Source organism: Theropithecus gelada, chromosome 1 (genome assembly GCF_003255815.1).
Source record: "Theropithecus gelada isolate Dixy chromosome 1, Tgel_1.0, whole genome shotgun sequence".
In the NCBI taxonomy this organism is placed as follows: domain Eukaryota; kingdom Metazoa; phylum Chordata; class Mammalia; order Primates; family Cercopithecidae; genus Theropithecus; species Theropithecus gelada.
Window position 1 is genome coordinate 37,582,862 of NC_037668.1, and position 16,421 is coordinate 37,599,282.

Here is a 16,421-nt window from a genome sequence, read left to right on the forward strand (position 1 = left end):
CCCCGTTGGCGTCGAGTCGTTAAGAGGCTACGCGCCTCGGCCCCACTCCGGCGTTGGGTCGCCGGCCCCGCCGCAGCGGTGCTCCTCCGGGGCCACGTGCGCCGCCTGCGCCTGCGCGCTGTCCCCCAGCCGCGCCCGTCCGCCCGGGCTCCGCCTGGCACCCGCCAAGGTGACCCTGTCCCTTTCTCCTTGCTTCGGTTAGAATCAGGCCGAGATAGCCGAAGGAAGGTTCACTTTCCTTTAATTCTACCTCATATTTCTTGAGTGCCTCCTAGGTGTCTGGCGCGCCACCACATGCTTCCCCAGTGTTAATTCATTCTCTAGCCCATGTTAATGTTGCATCTGAAATTTCACATCCCCCTCATTCCCATCTAGGGAACTAGATCAAACCTACCTGGATTCTTGTGAACCATTCATGTAAATTATTTGGAACTGGAATTTCACATAGACCCGGGGAATTTCTCAAAGTTCAAGACGGGTCATATTCCATGGAATATGGAAGGAGTTGGTGGAGTGTTTTCACCTTTTTGATCGAGAACTGATAGCCATTAAAACTCAGCTCCGCAATATATCCCCCCCCACTCCAAGGGAGGGCTGAAATGATCACTTCGTTTTCTGTTACGGTGACTTTTATATTTTTCAACATTATTGCTGGTCTCTAAGAGAACTAAACATCTCCTGATTTTCCTCATTTCCTTGCAAAGAGATGTTCAAATATGTACTTGAATTTAATTATATCTTCTGGTCTGCTGCAAAAACTACTTTACTTTCTTAACCCCTAGCATTTTTGTCCTCTTAGCTACTGGCAGGTTTCCATGGCGTTGGTTAAAAGTGAAGGCCTATTAAGTCCATAGTATTTGCTTTCCAGTGGGTAAGAAGCAAGAACTTTAGGATTAAATTCAGCAAAATGATAAGAATAATAATAATAAAATTTTGCAAGCAGAGTTTGTGATTTCACCAGCAATACACTAACGTTTTTGGCTACTGAAAACCACTATCTCCAGCCCCATGACTCAGCAGCTAAATCAGCCAACATCTCCTGCTGTTAGGGACTCTAAGAAATCAGGCACTTGGTACTCTTACTTTCAGAGCAATTCTAAGGCGTGGCCCTGAAAGGGCTCCAAACAATCTTATTTTACATTAAAATGGTTAGAGAGAGAAAGATACTCTGCTGTGGCCAGAACCAGTAAATCTAGCAGGAAATGAGAGGCAGAACATGATCCCAGACTGCTGCTGTTGCAAGATTCTTGGAGGCTGCAGCACCACATTCTGAGCCGGCACTTCTACCTCACATTGTAGCTAAAATGTTAATGATTACTAGAGATGGCCTGAAATCTTTTTCAAAATTCACAGGCTGCGAAATGCCCTCCCTGTTTCCATAGCTCCTTAGGCTTTGTTAGCAGGCTGTGGGGTTCACATTTGCTTGTAGTCAGCACAAGGGCATTGCATTTAGTTATTATTTCTCACTTGCTGTAAGCTTGTTGAGCAGGTTTATTGGTGGTGGGCAGGTGGGGAATAACTGTCCAAAGCTATCGGAATACCACACCTAGAAGCACTGTAGGTAGCACATGCACGGTGTCTGCAGGTGGCCAGCATCAAGGGAAAGTGAATCTACTATGACCTGTAACTCGCTTGAATTACTGATTCTCTTTGTGACACGTATGTAAAAACCACTGGTCAGCTTGAGAAAGTGAGCTTTATGAAAGAAAGTCTCCAGCCAGATAGGGAACTTCTGGGTTGGAGAAGGAACTCTGGGAAAGTAAGATACCAGATGAGTGCAGAAGCGGATCTAGGTGGATGGTCCCTCCTCATAACAGATCATAAGGTTTTGGTGTTTGTGTATCACTTAATATTTCACGTACACCAGAGACCACATGAAGTGTATATAAATGTCTGTGTACCCACATTTCGCTTAAGAAATGGAACACTAGGCTGGGCGCGGTGGCTCACGTCTGTAATCCCAGCACTTTGGGAGGCTGAGGCGGGCGGATCATGAGGTCAGGAGTTCAAGACCAGACTGACCAACATGGTGAAACCCCGTCTCTACTAAAAATATAAAAATTAGCTGGGCGTGGTGGCAGGCGCCTGTAGTCCCAGCTACTCAGGAGGCTGAGGCAGGAGAATCACTTGAACCCGGGAGGTGGAGCTTGCAGTGAGCCGAGATCGCGCCACTGCACTCCAGCCTGGACGACAGAGCGAGACACCGTCTCCAAAAAAAAGAAATGGAACCCTAGAGTCCAGGCTCAGTGACTCACATCAGTAATCCCAGCACTTTGGGAGGCTGAGGCAGGAGGATTGCTTGAGCCCAGGAGTTCCAGAACAGCTTGGGCAACGTGGGGGAGACCCCATTCTCTGTAATAAATAAAAAATTAGCCAGATGTGATGGCACATGCCTGTAGTCCCATCCCAGCTACTTGGGAAACTCAGGTGGGAGGGTCACTTGAGCCCAGGAGGTTAAGGCTACAATGAGCTATGATTGTACCAGTGCCCTCCAGCCTGGGAGTAAAGACCTGTCTCAAAAGAAGAAATGGGGCCGGGCATTGTGGCTCATGCCTGTAATCCCATCACTTTGAGAGGCAGAGGTGGGTGGATCACATTAGGTTAGGAGCTTGAGACCAGCCTGACCAACATGGTGAAACCCGATCTCTACTAAAAATACAAAAAATTAGCCAGGTGTGGTGGCACGTACTTGTAATCCCAGCTACTCAGGAGACTAATGCAGGAGAATTGCTTGAACCCAGGAGCCAGAGGTTGCAGTGAGCCAAGATCGTGCCATTTCTCTCCAGCTTGGGCAACAAGAGTAAAAAAAAAAAAAAAAGAAATGGGAAGTTTTAAAAAAAGAAAGAAAGAAAAAGAAATGGAGGCCGGGTGTGGTGGTTCATGCCTGTAATCCCAGCACTTTGGGAGGTTGAGGCAGGTGGATCACCTGAGGCCAGGAGTTCAAGACCAGCCTGGCCAACATGGTGAAACCCTGTCTCTACCAAAAATACAAAAATTAGCTGGGTGTGGTGGTGCATGCCTGTACTCCCAGCTACTCCAGAGGCTGAGGCAGGAGAATCATTTGAACCCAGGAGGCAGAGGTTGTAATGAGCCAAGAGTGTGCCACTGCACTCCAGCCAGGCGCTAGAGCAAGACTCCTTCTCAAAATAAATAAATAGATAAATAAATAATAAAAAAAAGAAATGGAACATTAGTAATGTCATTTAGGTCCCCTGTATGTTCTTTGACCCCAGAGATAGCCACTATTCTAAATTTTGTGTCTTGTTATTCCCTTGCTTTTTAAAAATGATTTAAAAAATTTTTTTTAGAAGGAGTCTCACTTTTTTTGCCCAGGCTGGAGTGCACTGGCACAATCTCGGCTCACTGCAACCTCTGCCTCCTGGATTCACGTGATCCTCCTGCCTCAGCCTCCCGAGTAGCCGGGATTACTGGCGCCCACTACCACACCCGGCTCATTTTTTTTGTATGTTTAGTAGAGGCAGGGTTTTACCATGTTGGCCAGGCTGGTCTCGAACTCCTGACATCAGGTGATCCACCTGCCTCGGCCTCCCAAAGTGATGGGATTACAGGCATGAGTCACCGCGCCCGGCCTATTTTATATTATTTTATTTTATTTTGTTTTATTTTTGAGATGGAGTCTCGCTGTGTCACCCAGGCTGGAGTATAGTGGCACGATCTTGGCTCACTGCAACCTTTACTTCCTGGGTTCAAGCAATTCTCCTGGCTCAGCCTTCCGATTAGCTGGGATTACAGGCTCGTGCCACCACTCCCGGCTAATGTTTTGATTTTTAATATAGGTGGAATCTCACCGTGTTATCCAGGATGGTCTTGATCTCCTGACCTCGTGATCCTCCCGCCTCGACCTCCCAAAGTGCTGAGATTACAGGCGTGAGCCACCGCACCCGGCCATATTTTATTTTTAAATATATGTAAAAAAAAATTAGAAATACAGAACACTTCACGAATTTGCATGTCATCCTTGTGCAGGGCCCATGCTGATCTTCTCTGTATCATTCCAATTTTTTTTTAGTATATGTGCTGCTGAGTTTTCAAACAGTCATGCTAGGTTGGCACTCCTCAGAGGGCCCAAAAGAGAGAAGTAAAGGGGAGGTGATTAAGTAAGAAGGCCCAGGGGAGCTGGGGAAGCCAGGAGCAGGCACCCTGGGAGCAGAGTTCCCCTGAGCAGAGGTCATGAAGGGGCACCCAAGTGAGAGGTGAGGGAGAACAACTTCTGGAAAGTCTGTCTCAGCAGGCATCAGAGGAAAGCATCTCTATTTGGCATCAAAGAGCTCAGCATGGCCTCCCTCAGGGCCCCAGCGCCTTTATCTTTGGCATGGGTGTGATAATAGCCTCGGGGAGGTTGCCAGTCTGGGAATTACTGCTTCAAGCTACAATGGACGCCTAGAAGGCACTAATATCCCTAAATAGTATCTGCAGGAAATTATCCAACCAGTTTTCTTTTCATGTGTCTCTGTTCCCTCCCTCTTTTTCACAGAATTTTTTTTTTTTTTTTTGAGACGGAGTCTCGCTCTGTTGCCCGGGCTGGAGTGCAGTGGCCGGATCTCAGCTCACTGCAAGCTCCGCCTCCCGGGTTTACGCCATTCTCCTGCCTCAGCCTCCCGAGTAGCGGGGATTACAGGCGTGCGCCACCTCCCCCGGCTAGTTTTTTGTATTTTTTAGTAGAGACGGGGTTTCACCGTGTTAGCCAGGATGATCTCGATTTCCTGACGTCGTGATCCACCCGTCTCGGCCTCCCAAAGTGCTGGAATTACAGGCTTGAGCCACCGCGCCCGGCCCACAGAATTCTTAAGGTTGTTACCGAGGTTCTTTTTTTTTTTTTGAGATGGAGTTTTGCTCTTGTTGCCGAGGCTGGAGTACAATGGCTCACCACAACCTCTGCCTCCCAGGTTCAAGCGATTCTCCTGCCTCACCCTCCCTGGTAGCTGGGATTACAGGCATGTGCCACCACGCCCAGCTAATTTTGTATTTTTAGTAGAGACAGGGTTTCTCCATGTTGGTCAGGCTGGTCTTGAACTCCTGACGTCAGGTGATCTGCCCTCCTCGGCCTCCCAAAGTGCTGGGATTATAGGCATGAGCCATCGTGTCTGGCCACTGAGGTTTCTTAAGGTTGTCACAGCGTCACTTAGAGGCAGGAGTGCTGGCCCCTGTGCCCCTGGGATGGCCCTTGTCTTGAGAGGAGGAGAGGTCAGATGACGATGCTGAGTTCCAGAAAGAAAATCAGGAGCCAGGTTCTTCAGAAGGTAGTAGTCCCGAGTGATTTAGGCGTGGGGAGCAGGGTTTCGCCACACTTTCAGGCACACCACAAGATAATGAGAAAATTCTCCCTGCATATATCACAGACCAATAAAGTTGCTGGGCCAGGCACAGTGGCTTATGCCTGTAATCCCAACGCTATGGGAGGGCGAGGTGGGCAGATCACCTGAGGTCAGGAGTTTGAGACCAGCCTGGCCAACATGGCAAAACCCCATCTCTACAAAAAAACAAAAATTAGATGGGTGTGGTGGCACATGCCTGTAATCTCCGCTACATAGGAGGCTGAGGCAGGAAAATTGCTTGAGTCCAGGAGGCAGAGGTTGCAGTGAGCCGAGATCGTGCCACACTGCACTCCAGCCTGGGCAACGCAGTGAGACTCTGTGTCTAAATAAATAAATAAATAAAATAATGTTGCTGAGGCCCTGTTACCTGCCAGACATCAGGATGCTTGTACGTATAACCCATTTAATCTTGTAAGCAAATCCACGAGCACACTCCATCTGATGGTCTCCACTTTGCGAGGGGCAGAGAGGCAGCAGCTGGTGGCTGAGGTGCCAGAGGACCAACCCAGGCAGCCTGGCCCCCAGTCCTCGCCCCCAGCCTCAGCATTGTGTTCCTCCAAGATGAAAATTGTTCGTCCCCCCTAGTCCTCGGATTCCAGTAAAATGCTACACCACCACCCTGAGTCCAAGGAGCCTTGTCTTGATTTGCATGTGTGTACCACAACTACCTAGAATTTAGCTGTAGCAGCTTCAGGATTTGAGAAACATGACTTAGGAAGCTTTCGGGCCTGCCGGATTCTGTATTCTCTCTAGAACAAGTTTGCAGTCCGAAGGAGAGGCAGCTTGCAGTCAGAGATGCCAGTTACACTGTGTCAGCATTGGAGTTCCAATGATAAAATGTCCCCAACCCCATACTCAGGTTGATGTTTCTGGCATTTCCTAAGCAAAGGGGTAGAAATTTTCTGATTTTTGACTGGACCCGGTGGCTCACACCTGTAATCCCACACTTTGGGGGGCCAAGGAGGGCAGATCACCTGAGGTTGGGAGTTTGAGACCACCCTAACCAACATGGTGAAATCCTGTCTCTACTAAAAATATAAAAATTAGCTGGGTGTGGTGGCGGGTGCCTGTAATCCCAGCTACTCAGTAGGCTGAGGCAGGAGAATCGCTTGAACCCAGGAGGTGGAGGGTGCAGTGAGCAGAGATAGCACCACTGCATTCCAGCCTGGGCAACAAGAGAGAAACTCTGTTTCAAAAACAAAAGAGACTTTCTGATTTCGCACAAACACGTTACAGTTCCCTTGAAGTGAAGTCCTTGGAAGTAAAGTCCCCACACCTCCTACACTGGAATTCTCTGGCTAACTGGGGTTTTTGTTGTTTGCTTGTCTTGTTACCTGGTGGTCAGGGAAATGCTGAGGAGAGAATGGATTTCAGCACAGCATTTGTCAGAGCCTCTTAGGTAGTTCTTGGGGCTAGGAGAGAAATGGAGATTTCTCTTCCGCACTTTGAATGGAAAAGCAAGTGGGTAGATTTCTAACTGGCTGAATGAGTCTCCTTAAGGTACTGATCTCAAAAGCAAAGGTAGGAGACTGGATGAAACTGATAGGCTGACCATGGTGGCTCACACCTATAATTCCAGCACTTTGGGAGGCTGAGGCGGGCAGATCACCTGAGATCGGGAGTTGGAGACCAGCCTGACCAACATGGTGAAACCCCATCTCTACTAAAAATATAAAAATTAGCCGGGCGTGGTGGCAGGCGCCTGTAATTCCAGCTACTCAGGAGGCTGAGGCAGGAGAATTGCTTGAACCCAGGTGGTGGAGTTTGCAGTGAGCTGAGATCATGCCAGTGTACTCCAGCCTGGGTGACAGAGTGAGACTCTGTCACCCCAACACTCCCACCCAAAAAAAGGTGGGGCCTTTGGCAGGTGATTGAGTCCTGCCTTCATGAATGGGATTAAGGTCCTCATAAAAGAGGTTGGAGGGAGCTGCCTTTCTCTTCCGCCATGTGAGGGCACAGCGTCTATGGAGCAAGAACAGAAAGCAGGCCCTTGCTTGATACCAAATCTGTGGGCGCCTTGATCTTGTGTTTCCCAGCCTCCAGACCTGTGAGAAATAAATGTCTACTATTTGTAAATGCCCAGTCTAAGGAACTGTGTTTTGGCAGCCTAAATCATAGTCACAGGCTGTGGATAAACTTGAAGTTTTGGGAGAGGACGTTATTCCACCTACTAGAGCCTCTCACTCTGCAGGGTCTCCCCACACGGCTTCTCATCATTCAGTAGTCTATCTAGCCCAGGGCTTGACAAGCTATGGCCTAAGGTCCAAATTCTGTTTTTATAAATGAAGTTTTGTTGGAACACCGACACACTCATTTCCTTTCTTTTTTGAGACAGGTCTCACTCTGTTGGCCAGGCTGGAGTGCAGTGCTGCCAGTCATGGCTCACTGCAGCCTCAGCCTCCCAGGCTCAAGTGATCCTCCCATCTCAGCCTCCCAAGTGACTGGGACCACAGGTGTGTACCACCATGGCCAGCTAAATTTTTTTTTTTAACTTTTTGGTAGACACGGAGTCTCCTATGTTGCCCACGCTCCATTTCTTTACATATTGTACATGGCAGCTCTCAAGCTGCAATGGCAAAGTCCAGTAGCTTCAACAGAGACTGCAAGGCCCACAAGGCTGAAAATATTTACTATTCAGCCCTTTATAGAGAAAGTGTCCTCACCTGTGGTCCAGCCCAGCTTCTCACATGGAAGCTATAGCCAAAAAACAAATGATCCAAGAGGGCCAGTCCCAGCATGCAAGTGCTGATGGCCTCTGCTTGCTCATGTCTCATTGGCCAAAACGGGTCCCACGGTGAAGCCCAGAGTCAGGGTGGTAGGGGCTACCCACGGGCCTGGATACTAGGACCCCCCACAACCCAAGAGAGCCTACCACGGGGGTGTGGCAGGTGCTGAAACAGGTAGGCTTAACAAGGAGACTTTTTCCTTCCTTCCTTCCTTCCTTCCTTCCTTCCTTCCTTCCTTCCTTCCTTCCTTCCTTCCTTCCTTCCTTCCTTCCTTCTTCCTTCCTTCCTTTCTTTCTTTTTTTTTGAGACGGGGTCTTGCTCTGTCACCCAGGCTGGAGTGCAGTGGCCAGATCTCAGCTCACTGCAAGCTCCGCCTCCCGGGTTCCCACCATTCTCCTGCCTCAGCCTCCCGAGTAGCTGGGACTACAGGCGCCCGCCACCACGCCCGGCTAATTTTTTTTGTATTTTTAGTAGAGACGGGGTTTCACCATGTTAGCCAGGATGGTCTCGATCTCCTGACCTTGTGATCCGCCCGTCTCGGCCTCCCAAAGTGCTGGGATTACAGGCTTGAGCCACCGCGCCCGGCTCTTTCTTTCTTTAAGACAGGTTCTTGCTCTGTCACTGAGGCTGGAGTGCAGTGGTATGATCAGAGTTCATTGCAGCTTCAGCCTCCAGGGTTCAAGTGATCCTCCCATCTTAGCCTCCTGAGTAGCTGGGACCACAGGCACGTACCACCATGCCTGGCTAATTTTTAATTTTTATTTGTTGGTAGAGAGAGTCTCACTTTGTTGGCCAAGCTGATCTAGAACTCTTGGGTTCAAGCGATTCACCATCTTGGCCTCCCAAAGTGCTGGGATTATGGGCGTGAGCCACTGTGCCCAGCCGATGAGGAGACTCTTGCCTTGTGCCAGGGAGAGACCATGGTGGCCCCGTAGATCTTGTAGGTTGTGGCAGTGGATGTGTGAGAAGTGATTGGATTCCAGATAAATTTGCAAGCAAAGCTGATAGTTTTGGCTGGGCACAGTGGCTCATGCCTGTAAATCCCAGCACTTTGGGAAGGCAAGTTGTGAGGATTGCTTGAGCCCAGGCATTTGAGACCAGCCTGGGCAACACAGCAAGACCTCGTCTCAACAACAGCAATGAAAATTAGCTTGGAGTGGTAGCATGTGCCTGTGGTCCCAGCTATTCAAACAGCTGAGGGCGAGTATCCCTTGAGCCCAGGAGTTAGAGGCTGAAATGAGTTATGATCATGCCATTTCACTACAGCCTGGGTGACAGAGTGAGACCCTGTCTCTTAAAAGACAAAACGACGCTGGGCACGATGGCTCATACCTGTAATCCCAGCACTTTGGGAGGCCAAGGCGGGTGGATCACGAGGTCAACAGTTCAAGACCAGCCTGACCAATATGGTGAAACTCCGTCTCTACTAAAAATAAAAATTAGCCAGGCGTGGTGGCGGGCACCTGTAATCCCAGCTACTCGGGAGGCTAAGGCAGAAGAATCGCTTGAACTTGGGAGGCAGAGGTTGCAGTGAGCCGAGATCACGCCATTGCACTCCAGCCTGGGCAACAAGAATGAAACTCCATCTCATAAAATAAAAAATAAGCTGGGCATGGTGGCTCACGCCTGTAATCCCAGCACTTTGGGAGGTTGAGGTGGGCGGATCACGAGGTCAGGAGATCGAGACCATCCTGGCTAACACGGTGAAACCCTGTCTACTAAAAACACAAAAAATTAGCCAGGCGTGGTGGTGGGTGCCTGCAGTCCCAGCTACTTGGGAGGCTGAGGCAGGAGAATGGCGTGAACCCGGGAGGTGGAGCTTGCAGAGAGCCGAGATAGCGCCACTGCACTCCAGCCTGGGCGACACAGTGAGATGCCGTCTCAAAAATAAATAAATAAATAAAGTAAAACAAAACAGAAAAACAAATAAATAAAAGCATCACTCAAGGTGTGGTTGCTCACACATGTAATCCCAGCACTTTGGGAAGCTGAGGGAGGATCCTTTGAGTCCAAGAGTTTGAGACCAGCCTAGGCAAATTGTGAGACCCCATCTTGTGTCTACAAAAGTTTAAACTGTTAGCCGGGTGTGGTGGCATGCACCTATAGTCCTAGCTACTCAGGAGCCTGAGGCAGGACAAATGTTTGAGCCCAGGAGGTTGAGGCTGCAGTGAGCGGTGACTGCGCCATTGCATTCTAGTCAGGGCAACAGAACGAGATGCTGCCTCAAAAAAATAAGAAAGAGAATCCTGTCCAGTGTGAAGTTCGTCCTCTGGGGAAGGGTCCTTGGTTCTGAGTAATAAGCACACATAGGGCCCCTCTTAGGGAGGCAGGATGTGAGGGACACAGGAACACACCTCTCCAAGTCCCCCTAGGAAGACAGCAGACTTGAGATCTGAACTGCACTTACTGAAGGACTATTATGCAATAAAGGGAATAGACCTAGTCTCTGTGGCTCCAGAGATGAGGACGACTACAGAGAGCATTCCCAGGGAGACTGAGGGCATCTCAGTTTCAGAGAAGAAACCATTTCCAAGATGACATGGTGTTCTCATGTCATCTTGGTTCAGGAGAGGCTGTTCAGGAGAGGCTGGGGGCCCTCTGTAGGAGGGTCTGGAGAATTCCAGCATCTGAAGGCTGCAGTTTGGGGTTTTACCATAAACACACACACACACTAGAGATATGCATATGTGTATAATATATAAGGCAAACTAAAATTAACTTCCTTTCCATTCTTTTGAGATCTTTAGAATATCTCTGAGATTATTTGTGAAACCTCAAGGTTAAAAAGATAACGACAAGAAACAAGGCTAAGAATCAACATCCGAGGCTCCTGCCTCTTTTCCATTAACCACAGAAATTAAGTTCAGCAAAGACAAAGACGCTTCTGTTACCTCCCAATTAGTCTGCCCTGTTTGGACACAGTCCCAGACCTCATACCCGGGAGCCTGTGCATGGACTCCTGGCAAGAGAGGCGCCATCCCGGGCCCAGTGCCAAGGTTCCTCTTTCGGTCCTGTCCTCAGGATGTCCTTGGGCTCCCTCAGGACAGAGGCTCTTCCTCCTCCTGCCAGCTCCTCAGATCCCAGCTCCCGAAGCAGGGGCTTGTGTCTTGCCAGTGCTTCTTGTTTTTCTTTATTTTTTATTTTTTATTTTTTTTTGAGACAGAGTCTTGCGCTCTCAAAAAAAAAAAAAGAAAAAGAAAAAAATTAAATGGGAAGACTTCAGCTATGACAGGAAATATCATCTCCATTTACATAGGGTGTATGCCGAGTACATGGATTTGTAACTTTATTTCATCCTCTTCATTTACCTAGGGTGTATACCAAGTAACCAATGGAAACCTCTAGAGGGTATTTAAACCCCAGAAAATTCTGTAACAGGGCTCTTGAGCCATTATGCTCAGCCTGCTCCCACCCTGTGAGTACTTTCTTTCCTTATTCTTTTTTTTTTTTTTGAAACTGAGTCTCGCTCTATCGCCCAGGCTGGAATGCAGTGGTACGATGTCGGCTCACTGCAGCCTCTGGCTCCTAGGTTCAAGTGATTCTCCTGCCTCAGCCTCCTGAGTAGCTGGGATTATAGGCGCCCGCCACTACACCCGGCTAATTTTTGTATTTTTAGTAGAGATGGGGTTTCACCACGTTGGCCAGGGTGGTCTCAAACTCCTGACCCCAAGTGATCTGTCCACCTCGGCCTCCTAAATTGCTGGGATTACAGGCGTGAACCACCTTACCTGGCCTAAGGAGAGAGTCTTTGGTCAAGAGATACACACCTTGTTTGAGTTAGAGAGTCGCTCCCAGTTTGGGAGTGTTTTTATTTATTATCTATCTATTTATTTTTTATTTTTAAAATTTTATTTATTTATTTAGATAGTTAATTAGTTTTGAGATGGCATCTTGCTCTGTCGCCCAGGCTGGAGTACAGTGGCACGCTGTCGGCTCACTGCAAGCTCCACCTCCCGGGTTCACACCATTCTCCTGCCTCAGCCTCCCGAGCAGCTGGGACTACAGGCGCCCGCCACCACGCCCAGCTAATTTTTTGTATTTTTAGTAGAGATGGGGTTTCACCGTGTTAGCCAGGATGGTCTCGATCTCCTGCCCTTGTGATCTGCCCGCCTCAGCCTCCCAGAGTCTTGCTTGGGATTACAGGCGAGAGCCACCGCGCCCAGCCTGGGAGTGTTTTTAGACGTAGGGTTACGGGAGAGTGTCCCCCCTTCTCCTTTGCTTTATATATGATCTACTCAGAAAGGCCCCTCACGCAGCAACATTTATTAAATATCTTCTACCCACCAGCTCAGTGCTGCAGATTTGAAGGCAAGTTAGATGTAGTCCCTGCTTTAAGACACTCAGGCAAGCTGAGCAGACAGAATCACACACAAAGAGGACACAAAATGGAGTGTTGAAGGGGTCCAGAATATGCTACTGTGGCATAAGAATTATTTTGAGCTGAAGGTATTTGAGAATAGATGCTTTTCCTGAGCTCCCTTATCTGGCCAAAAGCAAAGGCTTCCAAAAGAACTCAAAATCCCCTCCTGGGAGCAACCAAGAAAGATTGACTGATTCTTTTATTTTTATTTTTACTTAAAAAAAAAAAAAACAAAAAAGAAACAGGGTCTTATTCTATCACTCTATCACCCAGGTTGGAGAGCAGTGGTGCAATCGTAGCTCACTGCAGCCTCAACCTCCTTGGCTCAAGAGATCCTCCTGCTTCAGCCTCCCAAGTAATCGGGGACTATAGGCATACGCTACTGAGTCTGGCTAATTTTTGTATTTTTTCTAAAGATGAGGTCTTGCTATGATGCTCAGGCTCATCTCACGCTCCTGGACTCATGTGGTCCTCCTGCTTTGGCCTCCCAAAGTGTTGGGATTACAGGTATGAGCCACCACACCCGGACCAAGAGTGATTGACTCTTAAAGTCATCACACCCAAACAGACATTGTCACAAAACTGTAATCGCCCTACAGGTTCTTTCTGCCCACTGCACAGACAGCACCAATTCCCTGAGACCATGATATTGCAGTAGAGAAGAAGTTTTATTAACACAGAGCTAGCCAAGCAGAAGGACCTGAGGTATTGCTCAAATCAACCTCTCTGAAAACTCAGAGGCTGGAGTTTGTATGGATAGTGTGGTGGGCAGGGAGCTGCTGACAGCGTGCTGCTCATCGGTTGGGGATGAAATCACAGGGGTGTGGGAAATGGTCCTAGTGTGCCGAGCCCACCTTTGGGTGGGGACACAGGACAAGTTGAATCATGACTCATGGGTTCAGGTGGGGTCAGTTGGTTGCCAGAATGCAAAAATCTGAAAAACATTTCAAAAAAGCAATCTTAGGTTCTACAATAATGATGTTACCTATAGGAGCACCTGGGGAAGTCACAAGTCTTGTGACCTCTGGCCACATGACCTGTGAGCAGTAAAGGATTATAGAAGCAAGGCCAGCTTTCTCACGCGGCCGGTGAGGAAGAAGCGCGAAGAACGGTCAGTCATGCCGGTGTGGTGGCGGCGGCGGAGCCTGTGCCCATAGCTGGGCTCTGCGAGGTGCAAGAAAGCCTTTGAGGTGAAGGTATGTGAAAGTCACCATGACAAATGTTTTCCAAAAACTTGTAGAAGGCTGTGAAAAAACTACTAGGATCGCACGTCATGTATTGAGCATATAGGTTGCCGTAGATGAATGTTCTTAGCTGTCATGTTTAAAAATACTTCTGCTTCATTGCCTCAAGTGTGGCATGCAACATTTTGGAAGGAAAATTGAAGACTTGTTCAAGAAAACATGAACAGAAGCAAATGATGAAAATGAGCATTTTACTTGATGTTGATAACATCACAATAAATTATGGAGAAAAATACATATTTGGCTGTTTTAATTGCTGAACAATAAAGTGTTTTCTTTTAAATTAAAAAAAAAAAAAACAAAAAAAGAAGCAAGACCAGGTGCAGTGGCTCACACCTGCAATCCCAGCACTTTGGGAGGCTGAGGCGAGAGGATCATTTGAGCCTGGGAGTCTGGGACCAGCCTGAGCAACACAGGGAGATCTTGTTTCTACAATTTTTTTTTTGAGACGGAGTTTCGCTCTTGTTGCCCAGGCTGGAGTACAGTGGTGTGATCTCAGCTCACTGAAACCTCTGCCTCCTGGGTTCAAGCACTTCTCCTACTTCAGCCTCCCAAGTAGCTGGGATTACAGGCATGTGCCACCACACTCAGCTAATTTTGTATTCTTAGTAGAGATGGGGTTTCACCATGTTGGTCAGGCTGGCCTTGAACTCCTGATGTGCCCGCCTTGGCCTCCCAAAGTGCTGGGATTACAGGCGTGAGCCACCATGCCCTGCCTTCTACAAAAATTTTAAAAAATTAGTGGGGTATGATGGCATGCACCTGTAGTCCCAGCTACTCTGGAGGCTGAGAAAGGAGGATCTCTTGAGCTGGAGAGGCCAAGGCTGCAACAATAAGCTATAATGGTGCCACTGCACTCCAGCCTGGGTGACAGAGTGAGATCCTGCCTTAAACAAACAAACAAACTGCACCAACTTTTTTTGTTTTTTTTTTGAGACGGAGTTTCACTCTTGTTGCCTAGGCTGTAGTGCAATGGTGCCATCTTAGCTCACCGAAACCTCCACCTCCCTGGTTCAAGCAATTCTCCTGCCTCAGCCTCCCGAGTAGCTGGGATTACAGGCATGTGCCACCTCGCCCGTCTAATTTTGTATTTTTAGTAGAGACGGGGTTTCTTCATGGTGGTCAGGCTGGTCTGGAACTCCCAACCTCAGGTGATCTACCCATCTCGGCCTCCCAAAGTGCTGGGATTGCAGGCGTGAACCACTGTGCCTGGCCCTGCACCAACATCTTAACGTAATTCAGGCCTCTCCCATAATCCTAATCTTGTGGCCTTTCGTTCGTTTTACAAAGGTGGTCAAAGGTGGTTTTCTGTCCCTGAGCAAGGAGGGGGTTAGTTTTAAGGCAAGACTATTATCATCCTTGCTTCAAAGTTAAACTGTAGACTGAATTACTCCCACGGTTAGCTTGGCCTATGCCCAGGGATGAGTAAAGACAGCCAGCTTGTGAGGCTAGAAGCAAGATGGAGTCAGCCAGGCTAGACTTCTCACTCTGTCACAATCTGGGCAAAGGCAGTTTCAAAACCATCATATCTTCCATCTGTTCTCCTTGGGACCCATTTAGTTTTACTAAAAGTCATTTGTTTTTCCTTAGGGGTCCTTCCCTTATTAAGCCCCGATTTCAAACTGCCTCGTTGGGCCATATTTTTCTATGAACTTCTATACCTACATGAATAAAGATCTTTTCTCTTGCTAACCTGTCCTTTGTCAATTTAATTTGCATACTCCAAGCGCTGAACCTAATAAAGGAAAAGTTTTTCCTCGACAGTGTCAACTGGGGTGGCAATACTGGTTTCTGATTTGTGTTGAAATATGATTCAAGCTACACACTCTAAATTTATCTTGTCATTCCTCTGAAGATCAAGGTTCATTTATTTATTCTTCAACAAACATCACTGAGGGCCTATTAAATGCCAGGCCAGGCACTGTTTTAGGAATGGAGAATAGAACAGAGAATAAGGCAAAGTTCTTGCTTTCATGGTGTTACTCTCTGGTGCAGGAGGCAGATGACAAGCCAGTAAATGCCTAGAGTGGACGCTGGTGCTGATGCTGTGGAGAATATTGAAACTGCCATTGCAAAATCATAGCTGAGACAATGAAAGAGATCTGACCTAACCAATTCCATCTTGCTTGTAACCTCCAAGCTGTTCTTGTTCATTCCTGGGTGTTGGCTGAACCGACTTTGGAGGGAACTTAGTTTATAGTTTAAAACAAAGGGCCGGGCACAGTGGCTCACGCCTGTAATCTCAGCACTTTGGGAGGCCGAGGCAGGCATATCACAAGGTCGGGAGTCTGAGACTAGCCTGGCCAATATGGTGAAACCCTGTCTCTACTAAAAGTACAAAAATTAGCTGGGCGTGATGGTGCCTGCCTGTAGTCCCAGCTACTTGGGAGGCTGAGGCAGGAGAATCGCTTGGACCCAGGAGGCCGAGGTTGCAGTGAGTCAAGATCACGCCACTGCACTCCAGCCTGGGCGACAAAAAGAGACTCCATATCAAAACAACAACAACAACAACAAAAAGTCTGATCCCGGCCGGGCGCGGTGGCTCAAGCCTGTAATCCCAGCACTTTGGGAGGCCGAGACGGGCGCATCACGAGGTCAGGAGATCGAGACCATCCTGGCTAACATGGTGAAACCCCGTCTCTACTAAAAAATACAAAAAACTAGCCAGGCGAGGTGGCGGGCGCCTGTAGTCCCAGCTACTCGGGAGGCTGAGGCAGGAGAATGGTGTAAACCCGGGAGGCGGAGCTTGCAGTGA

General features: G+C 48.3%; 2 pseudogenes; one reads left to right on the forward strand and one right to left on the reverse strand.

The window, feature by feature from the left end:
• Nucleotides 1–3,942: 3,942 nt before the first annotated feature.
• LOC112615400 lies at nucleotides 3,943–4,056 on the reverse strand (annotated as a pseudogene).
• A 135-nt stretch (nucleotides 4,057–4,191) lies between these two features.
• The window catches only part of LOC112622726, a 41,297-nt pseudogene continuing 29,067 nt past the window's right edge, over nucleotides 4,192–16,421 (forward strand).